Raw genomic sequence first — 26,148 nt, forward strand, 5'->3', positions numbered from 1 at the left:
TGTGCCTTCACTTCGACTTGCTGGTGATGAGTAAAGACCTCATTGCAGGTAATGTTTGTAAATTCATAAGATAAGATATATAAGATGAGAAGCACCCTATTGTATGAAAATGCAATTCCATCTTCAGAGTCCGTAGACCCCAGGTTACACAGCCAGACATGTGACTCTTGTAATTATAACAGCAAGGTTTGCTGAGGGTTTGAACCCCAAAAATGTCATATTGGATAAAAGAGCTAAGTGTTTTCCTCACAGCAACATTGGTTGCTAAATGGGCTTGGGTCTGTGTCACAAGGGAGGGAAGCTGTGGATGTCAGACGTTAGGTTACCTGCATAGGAGAAGACACAGGGACCTGGGTGTTGGGTATTTCATTGAGGGCTCAAGCATAGCTTTTTTGACTCCAGATAATGTATTCTTCCTTCCATGCCAAACTGACGGGGAGGAAGGCTAAGGCTGCTGAGAGCAGACGATGTGAGGAGGAGCAGCCAGGGTGAACGTTTGCACACGCTCCAAGGCGGGCCAGTCTGGCACTCCTGTGGATCAGGGCATCTCAGCCTCAGCATTGCCGACACCTAGTGCTTGAGGTATCTCTGCTGTGGAGTCTGTCCTGTGCACCGTGGGATGTGTTGTAGCATCCTGGCCTGTACACATTCAGTGCCACCAGCAACACCCTCAGTTGTGACAATGTCTCCAGACATTGCCAGATCAGCCCTGTTGAGAGCCACTGCTATGGAGTGGGATTAGGTGCTGTTGCTGAGCAACGGAGTGTGTTTGGAACTGTCTCCCTCTGTTACGAATTACTCTTTAGGGTTGTCCCTCTCCATGGGGCAAGCTTCCTGCTGTGGTTTGGATTCGGGTCCCCACCCAAATCTCACATTGAATTGGAGGAGGTGCATGGTGAAAGGTGATTGGATCATGGGGGTGGATATTCCCCTTGCTGTTCTCATGATAGTGAGTGAGGTCTCACGAGACCTGGTTGTTTAAAAGTGTGTGGCAATTCCCTCTTCTCTCTCTCTTTTCTGCTTCACCATAGTAAGACATACTTGCTTCCCCTTCGCCTTCCTCCACGATTGTAAGTTTCCTGAGGCCTCCCAATCATGCTTCCTTTTAAGTCTGCAGAACTGCGAGTTAATTAAACTTCTTTTCTTCATAAATTGCCCAGTCTCAGGTAGTTCTTTATAGCAGTGTGAGAATGGACTAATGCACCTCCCAAATTAAGGAGTGGAATGTGATCTAACTGTGGTATGAAGATGGGGTAGTAGGCTTCAAATTGATCTTTGGAACCTGGCCAGGTGAGTGGCTCATGCTTGTAATCCCAGCACTTTGGAAGGCCAAGTGGGTGGATCACTTACGGCCAGGAGTTCGAGACCAGCCTGGGCAATATGGTGAAATCCTGTCTCTACTAAAAATACAAAAGTTAGCTGGGCATGGTGCTGCATGCCTGTAATCTCAGCTACTCAGGAGGCTGAGGCATGAGAATCACCTGAACCTGGGAGGCAGAGGTTGCAATGCACTGAGATCGTGCCACTGCACTCCAGCCAGAGCGAACTTCTGTCTCAAAAAAAAAAAAAATGGGGGGGCGCTGTGGCTTCCCTTTGGCTTTCTAGTGATGAGTAAAGACCCCAATCCTGTTGAAAGGTCTCCAGCACACAGCCAATGTGACTTTAACAGCAAAATTTGCTGAGGGCTTGATCCTCTCCATCAAGTCTCCTCTCTCTGGGGAGAGCCCCACACTCTGGCCAAGCCACTCTCTTGATTAGAAGGTACTTATTGGGTATAGTGTACACTGCTTGGATGATGGGTGCACTAAAATCTCAGAATTCACCACTGTAGAATCCATCCATGTAACCAAAGACGACTTGTACCCCTAAAGCTATTGAAATTATTTTTAAAAAAGAAAGTCAGTGCTTTTCCAGTGGAAGCCAGCCAATCCCTGAGGGCCCACACAACCTCCCCAGGCAAGGAATTCTCATCTGCAGGGCTTTGCCACTCAGGACAGTGATGTGAGCTTGGAGCCAGAAGGCTGTAAATCCACATGGTGTGTGCCTTCATCCTTTCCTGCCTCCTGGAATCCCATGAATGCAGGCTAATATTACATTAACTTCCTTTCATCCACAGCACATGCATGCTTAAAATTGAACTTGTTAACTAAGATCCGTATGGAATCCTGTGTGGTTAGATTTCATATCTGTACTCAGGCGGTTAGAACTTTCTATTTCAGGGTAGAAATCCGTGGGTCTCCTTACAGAGAGGCAGTCTACCCGTTTTAAATCCTCATAATACAGTGTCTGCTACTATCTGACACATCAGATGTGTTCAACAAGTGTTTGTTGAATGGAGCCATCAGTGAGTTCATTTTATTCCCCAGTTAATTTTCGTCTGTGAGTTTGCCCCACCCATCTACCTTTAACTTGATTTTTTTGTTTTTCCTTAAAAAAACTAGATTTGGGAAAGAATTTTTGATTCACAGAAAAGTTGCAAAGATAGGACAGAAAGTTCCCCTATGACTCTGAGCCAGGTTCCCCTGCTGTTACTATCTTACTTGACCATGGTTCATTCATCAAACTAAGTAACTGACATGGGTGAATTAGTATTAACTGCACTCCTGACTTTGTTTGGGCTTCATGACTTTTTCCATTAATGTTCTTTCTGTTGCAGGATCCATTCCAGGGTTCCCCATTGCATTTAGTAGTCACGTCTCTCTGGCGTCCTCTGGTCTGTGGCAGTTTCTCAGTCTTTCCTTGTCTTTCATGACTTTGACAATGGTGGGGGATAGGGGCGCTGTGCTGACCATGTATCTTGCAGAATTTCCAAAATCTGTGTGTACACGGTGTCTTTTTCATGATTGGACTGGATTGAGGGGTTTGAAATGTCCTTTAGGAGATATGCAATTCATTTTGCCTTTCCTGGCTTTGTGTTTTTGCAGCTAACGATTAAGCCTTTCTCTGGGTCATTATCTAAGTTAGCAATGAAGCTAGAAGGGCCTGGGGAAGCACAGATGACACCACCAGCTCAAACCTATTTTACAGTGAGTTGGGTTTGATATAGTTTTTTTTCTTACTAGTGTTTGATTATCACAGTTTTTTTCTTTTAATAGTTCATTCCGAAGTTGTTTTTTTTTTTTTCTGGACTAGGCATCAAATTTACCTGCTTGGACCAAGCTCTCCTACCTTTGAAAATGTGTAGTGAGATTGTATACATGAGATTGTATGTGTAACGATATGCACATATGGTTGGGTTCACACACGGATGCGCACACATTAACTCATGTTAAGTCACATATTTGAGTTACTGAATCACCACATGATGAAAATTCTGTCAATGCATTTATCTAGATTTCAGCCAGCAGCTTAACAAGGTCTCTCAACATCCTATAGACAAAACAGAGTAACATGGACTAATCGTAAAATTAGATGACTTTGTTTCTGGTTGAATGACAGTACCCAGAGTGTCACCTGAGACTATCTGAAAGGGAAGTGGACAGCAGAGCTTTATCATGGGTACCACTCTGAGCTATACTTGTTGCCCTAGCTTGTAAAAATGCAAGAGGGAGGGCAAGGATGTGTGGAGGGAGGGAGGAATGTGTGGAGTTCCCTCTCTAACTCCTTAGAGAAAAGTAACAATGCATCAATATTATCTTAACAAACAAGCATTTTAGGCCAAACTAACCAAAAATAAGAATGTAACCTTATACAGCAATATATGATCTTTCATGAGTGTATTTGTTTGCCATGGCTGCTGTAAAAAAATACCACAAACAAGATGACTTCAAGAACATTAGTTTATTCCAGCAGCTAGAAGTCTGAGATCAGAATATCAGCAGTGTTGCTTCCTTCTAAGTGTGTCTGTGTTAGTTCATTCTCACACTGCTGTAAAGAACTATATGAGACTGAGTAATTTATGAAGGAAAGAGGTTCAATTGGCTTGCAGTTCCACAGGCTGTACAGGAAGCATGGCTGGGAGGCCTCAGGAAACTTACAATCATGGTGGAAGGCAAAGGGGAAGCAAGCATCTTCTTCACATGGTATCAAGGGTGATGGAGGAGGTGCTACAAACTTTGAAACAATCAGATCTCATGAGAAGTCACTCACTATCATGAGAACAGCAAGGAGGAAATCTGCCCCCATGATCCAATCACCTCCCACCAGGCCCCTCCTCCAACACTGGCAATTTCAATTCCACATGAGATTTGGGTAGGGAACAGAGCCAAACCATATCAGGTGGTGAGTGAGAATCTGTTCCATGCATCTCTTGGCTTCTGGTAATTTTCTGGCAATCTTTGGCATCCTTTGGCTTATAAAAGCATCATCCCAATCTCTGCCTTCATCTTCACTTGGCATTCTTTCTGTGTTTGTGTCTTTGTCCAAATATTCCCTTTTATAAGAATATTAGTCCCAAGGGATTAGGGATCCACCCTACTTCACTATAACTTCATGTTAATGAGTTATATCTGCAGTGTCCTCATTTTCAAATTTTGAGGGGACAAAATTCAACCCATAACAGTTCTGGTTATGGCAAAACTTAATGGCCTCAATCACACAGTTGATGGTGCTCACAAATTCAGACAGGGACCGGTGGGAATGGCTTGTCTCATGAGGTCTGGAGCCCCAGCTGGATGATTCAAAGAGTTGACTTTTGACCACAGCACCTGCGCACGTCCTCGCCATGGCTGGGCTTTCTCACAACATGGCTGCCTCAAGGAGTCAAACTTCTTACCTGCCAGCTGGGGGTTCCAGGTATGAGTGTTCCGGTGAATGGGTACAAGATGCATTCCCTTTCATGACTCAGCTTTGGAAGCTACAGAGCATTCCCCCTTACATTATTGGACGAAGCAGTTGTAAGCTCCTAGGTAGAGGGAGAGGAATTCTCTTAGACTTGATGGGAGTGCAGTTGAGTCACGTCGTGGAAGGACATGTGGGGCAGGAAGTGTAGTTGTGGCCATTTTGGAATTACATCACCTGTTGCAGCAGCCTCTTTAACAGGGTTCTGTCTATCTGATTGGGAGACAATCTCATGTAGACCATTATGCCAGCCTGCCTTCTGGAATTTTCCCCATTTTTTTCTTGCTTTGATTTTTCTTGCTTTTCATTTTTTTCTTGCTTTGATTTTGGAAAAATAATCTATTTAAAAATTCATCCTGAGTGAAACAAGACTACTAATTCAAAATCTATGCTCCACAGGACCCGGACCCCTAATAAAGCATGTCAGGCCCTGGTGAGGTTAATGAGAAATTTCTTGAAAATACCAGAAAGCCAATGCAAAAGCAAAGCCCTCAAGCCCATGTAACAATTCTGTGTTCACGCCGAAAAAGAAAAACACAGTAAACTACTTTTTGTTTCAAAGAAAATTGCACAATTTCTCAATTAAAAATCAGTGGAAAGTGTTTTCATCCCAGGGCAAGAAGATACAGGGCATGTTGTCTATTAGAATAGAAACAGAAGACAGCGTTTTCTGTCAAGTGGTTGCGAGTAGAATGTCACGTTCAACAAGAACAATAATTGAAATTCTTCTCAGGCCTCCAAGAGGCCTCCATCACCTTCTCGCCACCTTGACACCACAGGAAACCCCAGGTCCAAACTTCACCACAAATGAAACAAGTTTAGGCCTTTCCCCCTTCTGTTCACGATGACTTTTCACCCTTCCATTCTTGTTCTCTCTCTGTTCATGGGGGTTAAGAATAGCTCTTCATGCAAGGTGGCTACTAGAAACTTTCTTCTGGAAAGTTTACCTCATTCCAGAAAAATTAGCCACTGTGATGGCTCAGAAACCCCTCTCTCCACAGCCCCCTCATCCACAACACAGAGTAACCTGGAGACCATTAGGAGTTCTGTTTAGAATTGTTTTCTCAGCATGTCCCTCTCTCCTGCTATTCCCTCAGTGGAATCCAGGAAAATATTAGCCCACAAATGTTATAGTGTTGTGACTAACATGTCCAGCCCTTCCTCCCGCACTCCCCACATGAAATCTTTGGAAGTCTGTTTTTGTCTGGTCATGAGGAAGTTAGCATCCATCTTAATGTTTATATAAAAACACATCTATTGATTTTTGGGGGGCTTGGTTTTCTATCTTCTCAAATTGTATACTAAGTTTATTTGTATTTCTTTAACGTTTAATAACTGAAACGTTAAAGGGTGAGATTTTTGCCTCAGGGAACAGCTTTGGCCACAACTTTTAAATGTCACTACTTTGTAGTCTCAATATTTTATTGTCAAAATAATCTGTAACTCTAGTTTTTATTTCCTTTTGGTCTAAGAGTTACTTATTATAATGTTTATTCACCAGTTATATGCTTTCATAGATGAGAATATTGCAAAAAAGGAAACATAAAGCATAATAAAACCATCATGCATATTCCTATCATTGAGGAGGAAAAATAATGACGAGTATTTTTAATAATTGCACATGTAATAGATGTATACATTCTGCATAAGAGACAGAACAAGAATCAAATCCTGTAGGCAATGCTAACTTCCCCTTTGATGCTTACATGGAGTCCGATTGCTAACTTCTAACACCCAGAGCTCAGTAGCTTATGTTACGTATATGCCAATTTAGATCATCTGTGTATTTTAACATTTCTTCACAGTAGTCCAGCATACTCTGCATTTTATTCATTCCCTACTGAGGGCTGTTTCTGTTATTTTCCACTTTTTTTCCTGCTGCAAACACTGCTGCAGTGATCCTCTAACGTGTCTCTTCTCTTGAACATGTAGAAGTATTCCCTAAGGTGTGCACTTAGAAGTGAAATTGTGAGATTGATGGGTATGAACATTTCTAATTTTAATAAATATTGCCCAACTGCTCTCCAGAGTTCCTGTGGCAATTCAGGTTCAGAGGCTGGAGCTTTAAATATAATATTTTATTAATTATATCCAGTTTTCAAATGGTCAGAATACATAGCTTATGTGATACAGTCTTGTGGACACAACACATATATTAATAGTTATATTACATTCTCCTTGAATTCCTAACAGATGTTACTTTAAGTTTTTGATATTATATTTCTGATGCATTAAAATTCATAGCTTTTCTATTTCCAGTTTAGACTATTCCCGTTATTGATATTAAATAATCTCAGTCCCATTTGATTTTTTTTGTATGTCCCAAAATTGTGTTACGTTATACTATTGCTTTCCTTTGTAATTGCTTTAATTTTCACCCGTTGTTTTATTTCTGCCACCCTCAGTATTAGTTTATTACATGCTCTACATTTTTTTTCTTGAGACAGAATCTTGCTCTATTGCCCAGGCTGGAGTACAGTGGCACAATCTTGCCTCACAGTAACCTCCGCCTCCTGGGTTCAAGCAATTCTCCTGCCTCAGCCTCTTGAGTAGCTGGAATTACAGGTGTGTGCCACCACACTTGGCTAATTTTTGTATTTTTAGTAGAGACAGGGTTTCACCGTGATGGCCAGGCTGGTCTCGAACTCCTGACCTCAAGTGATCTGCCCACTTCGGCCTCCCACAGTGCTGGGATTACAGGCGTGAGCCGCCGTGCCCGGCCACATTAACTTTAGTTGTGCTCTGCAGTTACTTCCTCCATGCTCTTCCAAGCATGCAGTTGGGCTAGCCAAGGGTGTTTGCATGCTTCTGTTTTTTTTATGATGTAGCTACTCGCTTCCGTAGCTCTATGCTCTCTTGTCTTCAAATGCATCACCTGGCAAAAAAGAAATCTAAGGTCAATTTGGTATTTCTTCCTTTTTAAATAACTTGTTTATGACCTGAATGCTTAAGGCAATTTTCTTTATGTTATAATAAAAATTCAATATTTTTAGATGTTTATTTTCTTTAATTTTTCTTTGTGTATTTTAATCCATACTTCCAAGCTTTTTTCTTTAATTATGTTTTCATTCTGTGCCTTGCACAAAGGTAATATATTTGTTATTCTTTATTGCTTTGCCTTTTTCTTCTGCATTCTGGAAGAGCTTTTCAAATGTGTTCCACATCACTGATTTATTTTCTATGGTATCAGTTCAGTTACTCTTCCTCATGCTGATGCCCTTGGCTTTGTCACACTTTTGAATTATTTTAATTTTTCATTTCTTGTCCATGAATGTTTCCTTTGGTTTCTTGGAGAACTTCCTTGCATGCTCTTAAGGTCATTAAACAGCAAGCATTATTCTAGGTGTTATATTAGGTAGATTTTCAGACGTATGTCTTTCCTCTGACAGTTTAGGAGGTGGCCTCCATTTCTGTGTCTCATATGATTCCCATGTATTTTTTGTGAGTGCATGCGCATACACTCATCCTGAAGAGGGGTTTATTCAGACCCAGGATTTGCCAGAAGTCAGTGTAGACTGAGCTCCAGCTGAGACAGTGTTGCCCTCCACGCCAGCAGCGGGAGCTGGTGGAGCCGGCTGTGTTTCCACAATGGCCAGGTGTTCACGTGGGGTGCTCTGCAGAGAGGGTCTTCTCAGTACCTCAGTGGGTCCTCTGATAACTGAACCATGAGAACACGCTCTGTTCCCACTGGGATTTCTCAACCCTGCCCCTGCTCCTCCGCCAGCACTTTCCTCCTCGGAATGGTGCAGCCTTCCCTGCACCCTTACACCTCCAAGCTCCTTCCTAACTTAGGGTTCTGTTATGGGGTCTTTGTTCTTCTTATTTTTATGCAGACCTAATAAGACTATGAAAAATAGTGATTGTGGTGCTGTGTTGGTGTGGGAGGCAGCTGTGCAGTGTTTGTCACTTCAAAACACCGCTCATCTACAGGACAGGATTGGCTGCCACATTTCCTGTCCTCGGAGCAGGGAGCAGGGGAGTAGAGGAGAGAACAAGGTCTCCTGATAGCTGTTGGTCTGGCAGTTTGCTTTGTTCCGTGCAGGAAAGCGTGGGGAAGATCTCATTTTGGTTTCTCAGATTAGCTCTCTATGGATAGAATTTCTTTTCCTAGGTATGTGTGATAAGTGTTATTCTTTGCCATCTTTTGCTCTGTCTTGGAAGGCTGTTTCAGAGACTGCTAGCTAGAATTCATTCCTAATGACATGTATCTTGGTAGATTTTCTGAAAATCCCATTTTCTATTATAAATGCCTTTCATTAGACATATACTTAAACATTGTTCAGTGTCAAATAGTTATCAAATGACATCAGTTACATGAAATGGTTACTTGAAAACCAATGTAAAATAATTTGTTGTATAATGAATACCTTGACATCAGGAAATCACTCACCGTGGTTGGTATTAAATAAATGTGAGTCGGTTTGCTGACAGGAAAAGGGAAAGAAAGAAGGAGGGAAGAAAGGAAGGAAGGTGGGAAGGAGGAAAAAGGGGAAGGAGGGAAGGAAGAAAGGAGGGAGGGATGAAGAGAAGGAGGAAGAAAGAGGAAGGAAGGATGGAAGGAAGGAAGAAAGGAAGGAAGGAAGGATGGAAGGAAGGAAGAAAGGAGGGAGGGATGAAGAGAAGGAGGAAGAAAGAGGAAGGAAGGATGGAAGGAAGGAGGGAAGGAAGGAAGGAAGGAAAGGAGGGAGGGAGGGGAAAAGGGCAGGTGAAGGAGGGGAGAGGGGAAGGGAGGGAGAGAGGAAAGAAGGAAAGTCTGAGTTTCTGATTCCAATATCTGTAAGATAGTTAGAAACATGCACGGAATGAATAGCTGAGCATTTTCTACCTGTAGATCAATGTGAGCAAAAGTCCTGATTAAAACAGAAAATGTGGCATTAAAATAAGCCAAGTACATTTTGTTTCATGTGCATTTATGTTAATATTTTATATTTAAGAGCCATAGCAAGAATGCAAATCCTATCTGGACAGTTTTATTGATATTTTCAGTTACAAATTTAGAAGCATAGGACATACTATGCTTTTTATAAACCTCACAGCTTATAAAGTCACTGGAAAGTTGGCAAAAATCCACAGCATTTCTGTATTTCAGTAATAATTCCTATGCTGTTCTTTGGTGTATTCCCTTTCTCTGCCAAACGCCTTCACCAAACCATTCATTTGTTACGTTAAATTTTCTTTTTCTTTTTTCTTTCTTTTTTCTTTTTTTTGAGATGCAGTCTCACTCTGTCTCCCAGGCTGGAGTGCAGTGGCGTGATCTCCTCTCACTGCAACCTCTGCCTCCCAGGTTCAAGCGATTCTCCTGCCTCAGCCTCCTGAGTAGCTGGGATTACAGGCACGCTCCACCACGCCTGGCTAATTTTTGTATTTTTAGTAGAGATGGGGTTTCGCTATGTTGGCCAGGCTGGTCTCAAACTCCTGACCTCAGGTGATTTGCCCACCTTGGCTTCCCAAAGTGCTGGGATTACAGGTGTGAGCCACCGTGCCCGGCCACATTAACTTCAGTTGTGCTAAAGTTACTTCCTCCATGCTCTTCCAAGCATGCAGTTAGGCTAGCCAAGGGTGTTTGCATGCTTCTGTTTTCTTTATGGTGTCGCTACTTATTTCTATGCTTTCAATACACAACTTATTAAGTGACACAACAGAGGGTACATCAGAACTCTCACCCAATAAAGGCAAGTACACTGACATGGGGAAAAGCAAAGAGTGTAATCACTTATCATTTTCCGTTCAGGAACATTGTTTTCCCAAGTAATCCTTGACTTTGTGCTAATGAGTTAAACTGTCTGCCGTCACCCTATATGTGATTCTGGACATACATTTGATTTTTATGAAAGCGGCTCAATTTGGCCCTAAGCCTGCCATGCCTCCAATTGTAAACGTGGAGTACTATGAAGGGTGATGTCTATGTACTGTCTAGTTTTCACAAGTAACATGCTAAAATCACAGTATCTTTCACCTGCCAAAGATATTATCTTTAAAATTAAAAAGTGTAAAGGAATGTGAGTTGATAGCTTTTTGTGTCAACCATAGGATCTATGAGTAAGTCATGGTCCCAAGAGTGTTGAAAGACATCAATCTAAATACCATCCTAATTAAAGCTGTTAGACAAAGATTAATTTTAGTTTACCACAGATCCACAAGGCACTGGGAGCATGATTGTTCATTATAAATGGGCGAACATTCCACTGCACTTAGACAAATCCTAAATCTGGAGCTTATAAGACCTGACAAACTTAAACAAGCTAACAATATTTTAACAAGATTTTAATAATAACATGTTGATGAATGCCCAATGGGAAAGCATTTTCAATTATACTGTGACACACTCTTGACCCTTGCGCTATAATAAATAAGAGAGTCACAGGCAGTCACTCGTGTTGCTACACTGGAGTTGTTTACTGTCTGAGGTCACTAAAGCTTATTCTGGACCACAGGTTAATGGCCAGCGTTTTTTTCTAGAAGGAATGAGTTGTGTGTGTGTGCGTGTGTTCTAATTATGTCAGTTGCTAATTCAATTCCTCTGTTTATTAGGTCAGTCTATTTTCAGCAATGTTATTGTCTTAGCCCATTTTCTGCTGCTTTAACAAAATACCAAAGACTGGGTAATTTATAAATAAAAGAGATGTATTTGGCTCATGGTGGTAGAGGCTGGGAAGTCCAAGAGCATGGTGCCAGCATCTGGTGAGGGCCATTCCACAGTGGAAGGGTGGAAGGTGGAAGTGAGTACCCAAGACAGAGGGAAAGGAGGCTGAACTCCAGAGATGACTAACCCACATGTGTGAGGGCAGAGTCCTCAAGACCTAATCAGCTCTTCAAGATCCCACCACCCAATACTCTTACATTGACAATTAAATTTCAACATGAGTTTTGGAGGCGATATTCAAACCATAGCAGGTATCCATAAAGCTGGTAGGGAAGGGATTCTGTGTTTCCCCTGATGGCGCTCTGTGGGCAACTTCCTTGTGTTTTTTAGGCCAAGTAAAGGACTTTGGCATTAGTAATAAAAAGTATGTAATGACAAAAAAGTAAGAGAATAAACCCAAATAAATATTAGGCACTGAGAACCTAGAGAGGTGAAGAAAGGATGCTGTGACAGAAAAAGCCTTAAGGAATTACTAAATTCAGAAAAATACAGCTGTATCATGGAAGGTCACAAAAAGTAAGTCATACATAGTTTAATTTTAGGAACTGTTTAAAGCTAAATATGAAGAGTACTTCTGCTTGGAGATGGCCCTGTCATCAGCTCAATCCCAAAGGATAGCCAGGAAAAATGTAACGAAGGGTAATTGTCAATACTATAATTTCCCACTAAATCTTTCCTTATTCTTAAAAATTTCTCAGGAACAAAAAACCTTTTAGAATGGTGTAGTGTGTGATGACATAGCATTCTTCTTAATCGCCCTTCTTTCTGATTTATTTGCAAGGCAAAAGGTAGCTCCTAGCACTGGGAGATTTTCTGAACTTGTTATACATATGAACTGGGATTCACTCTAAAGTACGATAGCTTTACCTGAATTATTTCGTTATTTAAACCTCCTACCAATATACATGTTACCATGATTGTCTCTATTAAATGTACTACCCCTTGAAAAAATTCTAGGTCCACACAGTTTCCCTGGTGAATGCCTTTTAACCTTCAAGGATAATTCCAGTGCTACTTAAGCCATTACAGATCTTTAACAAGAGTTCTTTTTAAAAAAATTCAGCAAAAACTACAATATCAAAACCTGTGGAAGATACCATCCTGGTGCACATGTGTGTTCACACACACACACACACATTCTATAAATGGAGGCTAGCTTAATACATAAATATCAGCAAAAAACTGAACTTAATAACCAATAGAATTGAGGAGCATTTGAAATACAATACTCTATGACCAAGTGTGAATGTGCCAGGGAAGCAAAGAAACCTTGCAATTAAAAGTTTTATTGTTCCTGAAAAAAATTTATATAGTTAAAAATATATATTTATTTATATTTCTATATCTTAGATATCTAATGATATATTTATGTATACTATATATTTACCCTAAAATGCTATGGATTCTGTTACCCGACAAAGACCATGGAAGACAGAGCTGATGTCACAAGTTTGGCTCTTGAAATCTTTTTTTTTTTGAAGAAATACATTTCTGTGCTATTTATATTGTATGAATATATAATGCAATGTTTATGTTTCAATATTAAGAAGGTAAGCAACCCAATAAAAAATGCCAGCAAGTTTGCAGAGACACTTTACAAAACAATGCATACAAATGGCCAATAAGTATAAAAAAGATGTTCCACATTGTTAGTCATCAGGGAAATGCAAACTAGAAACAGAATGAGCTATCAATACTCACCAATCAGAATGTCTACAATTCTAGCTTCCTGTGCTTCTTTGCAATCTATGCCTCTCTTTATCTCAGATAACCAATGTCTTACTGATTTTATTAGAAATTGGCTTGAAGTCTTCTAGAATTTTGTATATATGCACAGTATTTAATCCTTTGTGCCTGTTTGGTTTTTTTATCAGCAAAATTATTTGGAAGTTCATCTGCATTGTTGCACATATCATTAATTTATTCCTTTTTATTGGTAAGTAGTATTCCATTGTATGGCAATACAGTCATGCACTAATTTTGCTTCAGTCAATCATGGGCTGCAAATATAATGGAGGTCCTACAAGACGATATTGGAGCTGAAAAATTCCTATCCCCTGGTGACATCATAATGTCCTAATGCCATCCTTGCTCGTATGTTTGTGGTGATGCTGCTGTAAACAGACCTACTGTGTTGCCAGTCCCATAAAAGGATATCACATACAGTTATATATAGTATGTAATACTTGATAATGATAATAAACTGTTACTGGCATATGTATTTACTATACCATATTTTTATCATATTTGGAGAGTATGTCTGCTCATTTAAAAAAAAAATTAAATATATGACAGCCTCCAGCAAGTCCTTCAAAAAAAAAGCATTGTTCTCTGAGGAGATGACAGCTCCATGCCTGTTGTTACCCCTGACAAACTCCCAGTGGGACAAATTGTGGAGGTGGGAGACAGGGATATTGATGATCCTGACCCTGTGTAGGCCTAGGCTAATGTGTGTGTGTGTGTGTGTGTGTGTCTGTGTGTGTGTCTGTGTCTGTGTGTGTGTTAGTTTTTAACCAAAACATTTTTTAAACAAAATTTTGAAATAGGAAAAAAGCTTATAGAATAAGGATATAAAGAAAGAAAATATTTTGTACAGATGTACAATGTGTTTTAAGCTAAATGTTATTACAAAGGAGTCAAAAAATGTTTAAAAATACTACCGGGTGCGGTGGCTCATCCCTGTAATCCCAGCGCTTTGGGAGGCTGAGGTGGGCGGATCACTTGAGCTCACGAGTGGGAGACCAGCCTGGGCAACCTGGTAAAACCCCATCTCTACCAAAAATACAAAAAATTTAGCTGAGTGTGGTGGTGTGTGTCTGTAATCTGAGCTACTTGGGGGGCAGAGGCAGGAGGATCTCTTGAGCCTGGGAGACGGAGGTTGCAGTGAGCCAAGATTACACCACTGCACTCCAGCCTGGGTGAAAGAGCGAGACTCTGTCTCAGAAAAGAAAAAAAAATTTTTTTAATTATAAAGTTAAAAAAAAATCTTACTGTGCGCTAAGGTTAATTTATTATCAAAAAATTATAAATGTTTTTCAATAACTTTAGTGTAGCCTAAGCGCATGGTCTTTATAAGTCTCCAGTAGGTGTACAGTAATGTCCTAGGCCTTCACATTCACCCACCGTCACTCACTGATTCCCCCAGAGCAATTTCCAATCCTGCAAGCTCCATTTATGGCCAAAGCCTTACAGAGATGTACCATTTTTGTCTTTTATATTATGTTTTTATTGTTCCTTTTCTATGGTTAGATACACAAATAACATTGTGTTACAGTTGCCTGCAGTATTCAGTACAGCCACACGCTGAACAGGTCTGTAGCCTGGGAGCCATGGCTCTGCCCTTTAGCCTAGGTGTGGAGTAGGCTGTACCATCTAGGTTTGTGTAAGCGCACTCTATGGTGTTCGCACAGCAGCAAAATCGCCTGACGACCCATTTCCCATGAGGTATCCTCTGGTTCAGTGATGCTGACTGTGCTACAATTCACTTCTCCTGCTGAGGGGCATTTAGGTTGCTTCCAGTTTGGGTCTAATACAAATACATTTGCTGTGAACATATGTGTACAGTTCTTTGTGTGAGCATATGTTTTTACTTCTGTTGGGTAAAGACCTAGGCATGGAATGGCTGGGTTACACGAGAGGTGTATTTTCAAATTTTAAAGAAACTGTTAGACGGTTTTCTGAAGTGTCAGGTTGAACTGAAGTAAACTGAAATGTTTCTACCCCAACAACAAACACTCACCCTCTGTTGAATTCACCCAATTAGGTATTTATCCCTCATGTTCCATGGATAAGTTCTTCCTAGGACTTCACACACCTCCAAAGCTTGGTTCTCTGCTTTATCTTACTGACCCATTGGTCATCTCTGATACAATTGATCACTCTCTCCTTCTTGAAATGCTTTCCTTGCCTTCTTCCAAAGCAACAGACTCACCTGGGTATTTTTCTTACCTTCCTGTTCATTGCTTTCTAGTCTGTCCTGCAGGATCACCTCCTCCTCCTGAGGTCCACACCTAAGAGTGCCCTGGGACCCAGTGCTCAGACCTCTCACCTTCTCTGTCTACGCATGTTGTAGGTATTCCCATCCATGCCTGTGGCTTTAGATGCCACAGGTTCTGTAATTCACCTACTCATCCCTCAACCTAGCCACCTATCTATCCTCCCTCACTCCTTTCATTCCTCTTTATTTTCTTTATCTTTCTTTCCTTTTTTTTTTTGTTTTTTTTTTAAGACAGCCTGTCACCCAGGCTTGAGTGCAGTGGCATGATCACGATTCACTGCAGCCACAGGCTCAAGTCGTTCTGCCTTCTCAGCCCCACAAGTAGCTGGGACTAAATGTGCATGCCACCATGCCACCATGCCTGGGTAATTTTTTTTTTAAGTTTTTGTGTAGAGATGGGACCTTACTATGTTGCCCAGACTGGTCTCGAACTCCTGGGCTCAAGCAGTCCTCCCACTTGAGCCTCCCAAAGTACTGGGATTCCAGGCATGAGCCACCACATCCAGCCTTTTAAAAAAAAAGTCTTTCTATCTCTATCTTTGACCACTTGATCTGAGTTCCAGAACTATATATGCAAATACCTGTTCAATTGATATTCTACATGTGTATGTTGAAATAGACATGCATGTATTTCAGGGAGAATTCTTGATTTCTTTTCCCCCAGCCCTAACCCCAAAACCTGTTTCAATCTGGATCTTTCCCATTTCAATAAATACCAGTTCCACTCACCAAGCTGCTTAGGTCAAAACACTGCCAGTCAATATTAGTTTCTCTTTTTCCCTCACACCCCACCCCTAAGTCATCGGCAAGGCTTTAATTCCAAAATACTATCTGAATTTGAACACTTCCCACAATTCCCACTACTGCTCTCCTGATTCCCAACACTGCGGACATCCACACGGATCTCATGGAGGCCCCTTCTTCACACTCTTAGTCCCTGAACTCTATATTCCACACCACAGCCAGAGCTCTACAACTGAGATGGGCCAGTGCCCTGCACAGACCGCTCCCTGGTTTTTCATTGTACTTGGAACCCCATGAAAATTCCAACCATCACCAAAGCGACATCCTGCCGCCTTGTCCCTGCCTCATCTCACAGTGCCCCAGGCTCACCTTGTTCTACCCTGCACCTTCCTCTGTCCCTCACGTCGGCCAAGCTCATCCAGATGCAGAGACCTTTCACTAGCTCTTCTCCCTGGAATGCTTTTTATTCTCATGAAGCACCTTCTTTGTTGTTTGTTTTTTAGAAATCTCATCTACTGAATAAAAACTCCCCCTCAACATCGTATCTAAACAGCCCACTCGGTCTCCCTCGCCCGCCACCTCCCTCCACTGTCTAAGGCACTTATTTCTTCATAACATGACATCATGTCTCATTGACATTGTATTGTCTGTCTCACACTAGGAAGTAGACCTTGTGTGGCAGGACTTCGTCTGGGGTTTCAGCCCTACAGTCTAGGTAATGCTGCAGTTACGTATCACCTGAGAATCACTGTGCTGGATGCCACAGGTGCTTATTTTACTCAGGAAAAGTCCGCCATGAATCTGGGTGGCTCTTTAGAGCCATCGTCCTGCAGACTTTGATGCAACAATCTAGGCAGAGGGATACTCCAGCATCTTCTCCTGCACCACCCGAAACCCACTGGCACAGCAGTAGAAGACACCAAATGGAGAATTCTGCTCCAGACCTTAAATCCATTTCCTTAGAATGGACACAGCTTATAGCTACTCACAGTTCCTTCCCAAAACTTGTCACATGGCCACATCTAACATCAGAGGTGCATGGCTGTGATGGTTAATATTGAGTGTCAACTTGATGGAATTGAAGGATGCAAGGTATTGATCCTGGGTGTGTCTGTGAGGGTGTTGCCAAAGGAGATTACCTTTTGAGCCAGTGGGTTGGGGAAGGCAGGCCCACCCTTAATCTGGGTGGGCACCATCTAATCAACTCCCAGTGAATATGAAGCAGGCAGAAAAACATGAGAAGGTTAGAAGGTCACCCAGGCTGGAGTGCAATGGCACCATCTCACCTCACTGCAACCTCCGCCTCCCAGGTTGAAGCGATTCTCCTGCCTCAGCCTCCTGAGTAGCTGGGAATGCAGGTGCACACCACCACGGCTGGCTAATTTTTGTATTTTTAGTAGAGACAGGATTCCACCATGTTTCTCAGGCTGGTCTCGAACTCCTGACTTCAGATCCACCCACCTTGGCCTCCCAAAGTGCTGGGATTACAAGCATGAGCCATCGTTCCCAGTGTTTTTTAATTCTCATTTTAGAGATCTTTCACCTCCCTGGTTAGCTGTATTCTTAGGTGTTTTTTCTTTTTAAGGCTACTGCGAATGCGATTGAATTTTTGATATAGCTCTCAACTTGGCTGTTGTTGGTGTATAGGAGGGCTGCTGATTTTTGTACATTGGTTTTGTATCCTGAAGCTTTGCTGAAGTTGTTTATCAGATCAAGGAGCTTTTAGGCGAAGATCGTGAGCAACCACCTACTTTTAAAAGAACTGTTTTCTTAACATATTTTATCTTTTAGTTTTAATCATGAATCATGCTACCTATTGACAGTATGCAATTTATCCTAAGCCCAGCATAAAAAACTAAAGTTGAGGGAAGAAGCAATTTTTTGGTGTGTTCCTTAATTTTTGTTGGTATCAACAGGTTTTGTCTGTGAACAGAAAGATGTACTCAAAGCATCTAAGAGGTCTTAGAGATCATCTGTTGTAACTCACAGATGAGCAAAGTAGAAGCTGAGATTTAATGTTCAACATTAATTTAATGTGGAGGAGGTTACTTAAAGTTACACAACTAGTTAAAGAAGTAGTAAACACGAGAACTTTGAGTTCTCGCTTCTTAGCTAGGAATCAAATTGTACAAAAAACAAAAAAATAAATTTTTATGTTTACAAGTCAGTTCTTTAAAAATTCTTGAAAATAGGAATTGAAAATCTGTCTTAATTCAAATGTTTCTAGGAAAAGCTTATCTTCTTATCAGAAAGAATATATTATTTAATCCCCACTGTGCACTTGGGTTGTTATAATCAAGTCTGAATTTATTTAAAGGAAAGAAAACCTTGAGGTTTCTGTGAAATTATGTATTTCTGAAGAAATGATACAAGAAATCTTTCATCTTTGAAAGGAACTAAGTGGGAAGTGAATTAAACTTTTTTCGGGAATTTTGTGTACTCTATAGATGTTAAAACCTCAGAACTGATGTCATTTTTACTGTGCAGACAATTAAATTCTTTCCAGCTCTTGTTAAGCAGAAATGATAGCACGTATATATATGTTGTGGGAATAATTAAGGAAAGAACTAAAAAAGTGAGAAGGAAAATCTGGCTTCTCTTTAAAAGGCCATTAAAATCTTGATAGCATTGTCTGCTTAAGCAGCACATTCCAGACCAAAGCAAGAGAGTGCATAAATGTAAAGATTAGGAGCACAAACTCTGGAATCAGGCACATAACTGTAAATCCCACTGCCTCTCGCTAGCTGTGCAGTCATGACAAGCCAGTGTGTGCCTCAGTTTCCTCATCTGTAAAATGGGGACGCCAATAATAATAATAATAATACCTAGCTTATAGGGTTGTTGGGAGGCTTAGATTCGATGCATGAGCTACTTTGACAGACTGCATGCTGATCTGTGACACTCGCATCTTCCATGGCTGTCACCAGCAGTGGGGCTGCTCTCATATCAGGAATAAGAAGAAATCAATTCATCATCCTCAGCATTCGCTGTCTGTCTTCAGTGTTCATGGCCCTAAGCATTCATGGTCTTCAGCATTCCCTGCCTCCGTCATCTTCCACCTTGACTCCATTCACCAGCAGAGGCCCCGCATTGTAAGTTTTCTTTGTAAAAACTCATTGAGTGAAGTGTTGCTCTGCATAGAAGTAAAACAACATAAAATAGTTCATGTCTCCCAGTTTCCCCTTGGATGAAGCCCTTTGCATTCTTGCCCTTGTGGAAGTTTCTAGTCTTTGCCTAATCATGACTGAGGTCCCAACTCCTTTTGCAGAGAATTACTCTGATCTTCTGAGCCTGGGGACAGAGCCTCACATATGTCCTATTTCTGCTGCCTGGACTCCCCCATCTCCTCATCCTCCTTGCCGTGCAAAGCCTCTGCCTTTCTATTCAGCCTTCTGCACATCCATAAAGGATGTCTCTCAGGGCCTTAGCACACAGCACAAAGCACCCTGTTTTCTAATTATTTTTATCTTCCTTAGTAAACTATGAGCTGCTGGAGAGAAGTGATCCTGTCTTCTTCATCATTGCCTCTCCAGGGTCAGACTGACACACAATAAATTCTCAATAAGTCTTGTTGAAAGAACTATAAATTGTTGAGACAGGCCAGAAAGCAAACCTCTTTCCAAAACATCCATTCATTGGATTGCCTTGAAGTGGTCTCAGCCAAATCCCCCTTTTGCATTAAGCGTATGTTACTCCCAAGTACAGCAGAGAGTGTGGCTTTGGAGTCAGGCTGACCAAGTCATCTCTGACCATCCCAGTGACCTTGACCAAAACCCCCAGTCAAATGGAAGCATATAGATAATACCTCGCCAAGGCCCTGGGGTAAATGCTTCCTGCCTTGGTTCCCAAGCTCATCTGCACACATCATCTGAGGACCTTCAGAAAATGCTAGGGAGGGTGTCTCAGACCACCCCATGGTTATGATTTAATTGGTCTAGCCTACAGTTTGACCCTTAGAGCTTTTAAAAGACACCAAGTGATTCTGAACTATACATATTTAGGAACCACTGGCTTAATAGATAGCTGTCGTTGTTGCCATTGTTCTGTTACATTTAATATCATATATAATAATATATAATATATTATACAATATATTTAATATAAATGATATTTAATCGTGTCCTGAGAGTTAGGAAGAATTTAATGCAGATTGTACTTGGGAAGATACATTTATTGAAGCAACTATATCATGGTTATGAGACTGGATTTGTTCATCAGTCTATTTTTATTCTCCCTGCAGGGTAAAGGACGGAAGCTGTGGAGAGCCCACTGAGAGAAGGACAGTGAAGACAGCCCACAGCCCTGGGAGACCGTGGGGACTCTGTCTACTATGGGCAGTGCTGGGAGCTGCCTAGTGGGCCTTGGGGCCTGGGAGGGGACGGTGGAGGGAGCCTCTGAGAGCTGGGAGGTGGCCCAGACCCACAAAGTGTCACTTCAAGCCCATTTACCCCTCAGTCTTTGAAATAAAAGGGCAACAGTGTCGATGTTGAATCTGCAGTCAACCAACAGTTAAAGCTGTGGTTTATAGCCAACAGGTGTGAGACGAACCTTAAAGGAAGTCATGGCTGAGCCCCTGACCCAGCTTTAACTTGTATATCTTGTATTGTAGCAACTTCCCTTTATTTTCCATGGCCCCTTTAGTGTGGATGTTCTATGTCTTTTTACAATCAGCAGATATCCCACATTTTTTGCCATCATGCTGATTTTTCACGTTGATCATCTTCATTATAAAAGCACCTACACTAAATATTTTTCTTTAAAAAGGTGACATTCTAATATGTATCATTATATGAAGAGACGTTTTTATGTTTCCACAATTGTTTTCCAGATACAAAACATCCTCATGTATAGAATCAATAGAATTACTTAGCTACAGTTTTCCTATCATCAATATTTGACATATTGTTTGTAAATTTGTCAGCCTAAATTATGTATATATGCAGCGATGCTTTCACTATTTTGAAATTCTAACAATAATAACTGTAAAATTATAAGAGAAATGGTAAGCATTCAAAAATCAGTTTATAAAATGTTTGTGTTAAAAAATGGATACGTAAAAAAAGGGATATAACGGTGACATTAATTCCAAAGCCAAATTTCTATTACTATTAGGAAGAAGTGTCACATTTTGATGTGTTTTGCCCAGGGAAATGCAGAGGTTGGGGAGGATGTGAAAGGCAACCCCAGGGGATGAGGACGGGTCTGATTCGGGAAGTGGGGTGTCCCCCTCTGTGAAGCACAGCTTGTGGGGGGCGTAAGTCATTTTTCTCCACGTCCCAATTCCTGAGACCCTGGTGAGTAGGAGAGTGTGTAGGCTGGAATCCTTTCTTTAAAAAAAACTATCTATTTGGAACCGCATGAACTGAGCTACTGATGCGAGGACACATTCTCTATTAATAGAGCCTCTATTCTAGCTCTCCATCACATCCTATCTGTGACATTTAAAGCCACTTAAGAGACACAGCATTGGCCTTGGCTGCCTTGGACGAGTTCTTATCAACATGCAGAGGCTTAAGGGAGCATCTCAGGATAGTTCAGCGGCTGTCTCCACCAATACAAACACTGTAGACGAAGTCGCCCCTTCCATCACTGACTGCATTCTGAACCTGCCCAGGAAATGCTTCTTCAAAGTGCAAGACAAACCTCAGCCCAGTCTGTCCTGCATTCCATAGTGACCTCTGTGCACCTGTGTCCAACATGAAACTCATGAAAGCAAAACTGTCCCCTCGAGTCCCTCGAGGTCAGGAACCGGTCTTGTTTATCTTCGTGGTCCTAGATCCGAACGTGGCACCTGCCTCGCAGTATAAGTGCGCAGTCCGGGATTGTGGAACAGAAGTCATAAATCTTTTTACTGCCTTGCTTCTCAGCCTGCGGTCTATGGACTGGGGCGTTGGCATCTCCAGGAAACTTGTTAGAGATACCGAATCTTAAGCCCCACCCAGACCTACAAAAGCAGGATCTGCATTTTAACCAGATCCCCAGGGGATGTGTGAACACACCGAAGTTTCAGAAGTGATGTACAGTTAACTAAATTTTACTAGGTTAACCTATTTTCATGACACTGTTTGCTTCCTGCACCAATTTTAGATAATGGGCTCTGAGGGAGGCATGGAGCAAAATGATAAATTCACAAATCTCTTATTCATACATTTGAATACACCCCATCATTAGCAAGGAAATGAACACTCCTGATTAAAGTGACTATTTTTGTAACGTCACTGTACTTTTCCGTTTCAAAACAAACCAGGATACAACTTGTGTGTTTGTCCCATTTTCAGCTGAATATTACATCTAGATAAATAATACTAAACCCCGGCGTCATGAAGGACAGCCTACCTAGTACTTCTGCAAGGGGAAAGAAATACTGCCACTCCACTTCATCTACCCCATTAATTCCATGTAAAGCTTAGCTCATGCTTTCTGCTCCGTGATCTACAGATCTCCGTATTCGTTTATTTCCACTCTGTATCATTCCAACTGCATTCGGGTTGTCCCCTACTACCCCCCACCCCACCCCCCCACACACAGACACTTCAAATAAAAGCTAAGGATATGTAACGTTCAGCTAAGCTTGACAATGAATGGTCACCCTTATGTGATACTGCTTGCTAATATCCTGTCGCTACTACTACCTTGTCTGTTGCTAATATTTGAGCTGGACTTAAAGCTAAGCTCATAGGGATCCTGCGCTGTGTGTTTGTGACCTGCTTTCCTTAGAGCCACGCAAAGTGTGTGGCCTCACAGGTCCGGTCTGGCATTGCAGTGTGAAATTCTCCACGTGCCCTTGCCATGCCTAAACACAGCCCCTGGAGAATGTTCCAGCCGACATTCCCTGAGACAGTCTCTCACCCACCCTGTCCTTCATTTAGCGATAAGGGGAGGTTACTCCGAGTAGAAATACAGACCCGAACACCCAGATTTCTGGTCGTGGCTCGTTCTAGAGCACATGCTTCCCCTGGCATCATGTTTCTTTCTGCTGGTCACAGGAATCTGATGCCCCCAGGCATGGAAAAGAGCAGCCACCACATGGTTCAGAGCCACAGGGACTCGAAGGACCCGCCTGGGGTAAAATATGGAGCTGAGACACAGTGACCCCATTGTCCATAGAAGCAGCTTTAAGAACGAACAACTCCAATGCGCATGATACAGCCTCAATATGGAGCTCCTGTTGTTTGCCTTCATTTCACCTCCTTAGTCTGCGAACCTGGCCTCCACCTCTGTTTCTTGCAGTGTTTTGCATGGTGTCTTAAACGTAACAAATGTTTAATGCACGCTTTGTTAGATTAAAATCTTCTGAAGTATTTTATTTGGGGTGGCATTTTAATTTTATGCCTGGCATCTCTAACTGATTACTTGATTAACACTGAACAACAATAATAAAACACTTTTATATACAATATTTTGAGCCTTGACTTCAAAGGTGAGTGCAGGTTATGAGGAAAGCCTAGTTTAACCAAGAACGGGAACGGATAGGACAGATCTGGAAGCACTGAACACATTGAAGCAAAGATTCTTTTATTCTTTTTTAGGAATCAGCATTTTAAAATAGACGTATGATGAAGATTTACTATAAATTGAATTTTATTTAAATGTACCTAGAATGACATGCTTAGTCAGCGTGGAGCTGCGTTCTGATGCGGTGTGGGCAGCGCTGGGAACGCATCTTGGTTTAATCTGCCAGCGCCCGTTAGTCATGCCTATTGCTTCTTCTCGGGGGGAACGAATGTGACATAACCACTAAGCTAACTTTACTCGAAATCCTGGTCCTATTTTCAACCTCCGACCTTTAGACCAAGCTTAGAAAGGCTCCGTCTCCCTTCACAGGTGCCATTTGTGGCCATCTGCTCGTGGTACCTTCTCTGGGGCTTCTCTTTGAGTGGTTTCTGATGGCCACGTCTTTTTTCCTCCAGGGATTCTGAGCTCTGTGTGAAGTTCTGTATCTCACATGATTTACATTCTGAGGCTGTGAGAGAAGCTGCCGGAATCTGGACACATAACCACGTGAGGACAAAGCTCTGTCCACACCAGCCTGCAACACGCACGGTGTGGTGGCTGGAGGCGTTCAAATAACACCTGCTGTGAAGCCTTTTAGGGAAGGGAAACCGGCCTTAGATCACTCAGCTGCTGCTGTTTCCTGCGATCTGTGTTTAGAACCCATCAAACACCCAGCCCCAGTGGCGGGGTCCCCTCCCCTGTTGGTGACCTGCTTGCTGACCCCAGCCACCTCCTCGCGCAGCCCCTCACATCATCGTACTGGGGATCAGAGGCCCTGAGAGCTCCCATGGCGTGAGCAGCCGCGGTGACAGGAGGTCACAAAACACCAGCCTGACACATTCCCGTGAAAACGCTGTGATAGGTGATTGGTTTTCATGTCAGCATGCTGTCCCTGTGCCTGCTTGACCTGGCTGTGTGTGCGATCAGCCCCTGCCTCGCCCAACAATTCCAACGCAGCGAAACAGATCACCAACGACACTGGCGCGCTCCTGATCATCTTGCTGTTGTGTCCACTGCGTGAACATTCTAGGTGTGGCTGTGTCTATCTTAGCACCCACTCTATGGAAAAGATGTAGCATCTGAGCTCATGAATTTAGAACTGAGAAGAACCCTTGGTGTGAACCTAACGAGTCTCCCTTCCACAGGTGAGGAGCTGCCCTGCCCTCCCCTCCGGCTGTGTGGCATGTTGATGGCAGAGCTGACCTGCAATTTAAGGCATCTCATCCTCTATCCAAACGCCAGGGGGGATGCAGTGTACTGCGTTTCCATTATACTAAAGCATGATAAATGGAGTGAATGGCATCAACACCAGAAAGAAGCAGATCTGGGTTATAGGTTTTATTCTACAACTTCTTCTTCTTGGGATTTTTGAGCACATCTCTACATGCTTCTAATACGTGGTTGCCTTGCTGGGCAAGTGAATCCAAGAAACTCCTGCCTGCCTATCCAGGCAGGACTGGATCCAGTGACGTATTGAGGTCACTTACTTTTTGTTTTTGTTTTTGTTTTTTGTCTTTTGAGACGGAGGAGTCTCTCTCTGTTTCCCAGGCTGGAGTGGCACCATCTCAGCTCACTGCAAGCTCCGCCTCCCGGGTTCAAGCAACCCTCCTGCCTCAGCCTCTCAAGTAGTTGGGACTACAGGCACGTGCCACCATGCCCAGCTAATTTTTTGTGTTTTTAGTAAAGATGGGTTTTCACCGTGTTGGCCAGGATGGTCTCAATCTTCTGACCTCATGATCCACCTGCCCCAGCCTCCCAAAGTGCTGATTACAGGCATGAGCCACTGCACAAGGCCTTTTTTTTTTTTTTTTTTGAGACGGGGTCTCACTCTATCACCCAGGCTGGAGTGCAGTGGCACAGTCTCGGCTCACTGCAACCTCCGCCTCCCTGGTTCAAGCGATTCTCCTGCTTCAGCCTCCCAAGTAGCTGGGATTACAGGTGCCCACCACCATTCCTGGCTAATTTTTTTTTTTTTGTATTTCTAGTAGAGACAGGGCTTCACCATGTTGGTCAGGCAGGTCTCAAACTCCTGGCTTCAAGTGGTCCACCCACCTTGGCCTCCCAAAATGCGGGGATTACAGGCATGAGCCACCACATCTGGCCTGAGGTCACTTCTGACTCTCAGATCAATGAATCCTGGTAAGCAGGTGTTCGCTGGAGCACCCAAGCAGGACTCCTGGCCACTGCGTACGTGTCCAGTGCCATGCTGGCCAGCCTCCCGACCAAATGCTCAGGACCTGCTCTGAAGAGGTTGTGAAGTGATATGTAATGCAGCCCTGGTACCTAATATACAGATGTCTTCACATTGGAAACCTCACTAGAAACTAATATACAGATATCACATTAGAAACTTCACATTAGAAACACTAGAAGAGTTTCTAATGCTTTCTTTATGTACCTTTAAAGATGTGTGAATTTCAGATAAACATTCTTCCTCCTTTTTGAAATCATCTGACATTAATTTGATCTTAAGCTCCTGGCTGCTTTCTTT

General features: G+C 42.4%; 1 long non-coding RNA gene across 1 annotated transcript; it reads left to right on the forward strand.

The window, feature by feature from the left end:
• Positions 1 to 824: 824 nt before the first annotated feature.
• On the forward strand, positions 825 to 19,216 carry LOC134732533 (uncharacterized). The gene is made up of 3 exons (XR_010115844.1): positions 825 to 902; positions 11,965 to 12,061; positions 19,091 to 19,216. It is a non-coding gene; the product is annotated as an uncharacterized lncRNA (long non-coding RNA).
• The last annotated feature ends 6,932 nt before the right edge of the window (positions 19,217 to 26,148 follow it).

Source organism: Symphalangus syndactylus, chromosome 15, assembly GCF_028878055.3.
Source record: "Symphalangus syndactylus isolate Jambi chromosome 15, NHGRI_mSymSyn1-v2.1_pri, whole genome shotgun sequence".
NCBI classification, from domain to species: domain Eukaryota; kingdom Metazoa; phylum Chordata; class Mammalia; order Primates; family Hylobatidae; genus Symphalangus; species Symphalangus syndactylus.